Here is a 2,209-nt window from a genome sequence, read left to right as displayed (position 1 = left end):
TCTAACATCCTAAATCCCAATCAGTGCCAAATAAAGTAGGAGTACAATTCCTTGACTTTCATGTAAGTCTTATGCTAATGAATTCCATGATCGTGCCAGCTATAACACAATCTATGTTTAGCAGATGGCCTAATACGAACTCCTGGGTCTTTTTCTGCTGTCCTAATGCTTGGTCCTTCATGTCTCCCCTTTATAATAATTGTGATATTTGTTAAGTGCTTACTATGTGCCAAACACTGTACTAAGCGCTGGGGTAGATACACGATAATCAGGTCTCACATGGGGCTCACAGTCTAAGTAGAAGGAAAACAGGTACTGAATCTCCACTTTGCCGGTGAGGGAACTAAGGCATGGAGAAATTAAGTGACTTGCCCAAGTAGCAGACAAGTGGGATTAGAAGGCAGGGCCTCTGACTCCCAGGCCCATGCTCTTTTCACTAAGCCACCTCTTTATCTGCAGATTTATGTACTTTTTTTTGGATTGTTTGCTTTCTGTAGTTCCTGATTGCTCTCTTGACACTATTGAACTTTATCCTCTTCTTGACTGACCACTTCTCTAATTCCTCAAGGTCACTTTGAATCCCACATCCTTATAGGCAGGGTAGTTGGGTGTCCCTGAGCCGATTGGCACCTTGTCTCTCTGTGACAGGGAGGCAGGTTTGAAGAGTTAAATTCCCTACCCTGGCAAGTCCACTCCCTAAATGACTCCCTCCTAGGAATGAGCCTGGGAGACAGTGGTTCTGGGGGATGTGACACTGCCCTGGGCTGCGTGCGTTCGTTCGTTCATTCATTCATTCATTCAATCGTATTTACTGAGCGCTTACTATGGTCAGAGCACTGTACTAAGTGCTTGGAAGGGTGCAATATAGGAATAAACAGACACATTCCCTGCCCCCAACGAGCTTACAGTCCAAAGGGGGAGACAGACATTAATGAAAATAAACTACAGACATGTACGTAAGGGCTGCGGGGCTGGGAGGGGGGATGAATAAAGGGAGCAAGTCAGGGTGATGCAGAAGGAAGTGGGAAAAGAGGAGAGGAGGGCTTAGTCAGGAAAGACCTCTTGGAGGAGATTTCCTTCAATAAGTCTTTGAAGGTGGGGGTAGTAATTGTCTGTCTGCGTCTGGACTGTGTGTGCTTCTGGAGTGGCAGGTAATTTCAGTCTTTTCAAACTCCCTCTCCCAGCTCTCCTCTACATCTGAGCCTGAGGGACACAATAAGTTGGCTTGCTCATCGCTTCCAAACACACACACACACTATCGGGGCTGGGGAAAGAATTAGAAAGTTTCCTTCAGGGTCTCTGTCTTCAGGAGCTCTGCCCTCCGGAGGGAGAGATGGGGCTTTAATAGGGGATGGTATACTTCATCTGTCTCCCAAACGGTCACTTTTTTTTTTAGAAGTCACAGTTTTAAGTTTCTGTTTTAAAGAAATCAAGGAACTGAACATGTCACATTTTATTTTTCTTTTGGCTTGAAAAAGGTCTTTTAAAAGAAAGGAGTTGGGTGCACTGCATCACACTTGGCTCACCTTCTGACAAAATCTAATTGAAGCAAGCACGATGGGCAAACCTATTAATATTAATCTGTCCCAATTTAATCGGTCTGCTTAAGGGTTATAAAAGGATATTTCACATTTTCACTCTTCAGACCCTTTTGGATTCATTAGTCTTTGGGATACTCCCATGATTTCCTATTTTCAGATGGAAAGAGTCATCAACAACTGAACATCTTCAGTGTGCAAAGCATTGTTCTGGAACGCTTAGGGAAAATACAGAGGAAGTGTAACATGCAGGCCCAACACTTGAGGAATTTATAGCCTAATGGGAAAGACAGGCAAGCATAATGAGACAGATGTACAGTAGTTAATAGAACATAAAAATAAATTAAACCAACATGTCCAAGTGAATAAATAAATAAATAACAAATAAACAAAATACATATATGGATGCATGAGTGGCTGAAGGAATGGCACGACCAGGAAGGTGGAGGAATTAATCAGGAATGCTTATGGAGCACTGAAGTACTTAGTACTCCTGAGAAGCAGCATGTCCTAGTGGTGAGAACACGGGCCTGGGAGTCAGAGGAATTGGGTTCTAATCCCAGTTCCGCCACTTGTCTGCTGTGTGACCTTGGCCAATTCATTTAACTTCTCTGAGTCTCAATTCCCTCGTCTGTAAAATGGGAATTAAGACTGTGACCAACCTGATTAGC

This window comes from Ornithorhynchus anatinus, chromosome X5, assembly GCF_004115215.2.
Source record: "Ornithorhynchus anatinus isolate Pmale09 chromosome X5, mOrnAna1.pri.v4, whole genome shotgun sequence".
In the NCBI taxonomy this organism is placed as follows: Eukaryota; Metazoa; Chordata; class Mammalia; order Monotremata; family Ornithorhynchidae; genus Ornithorhynchus; species Ornithorhynchus anatinus.
The sequence above is the reverse complement of the archived record's forward strand: the minus strand, read 5'-3'. Positions refer to the sequence as shown.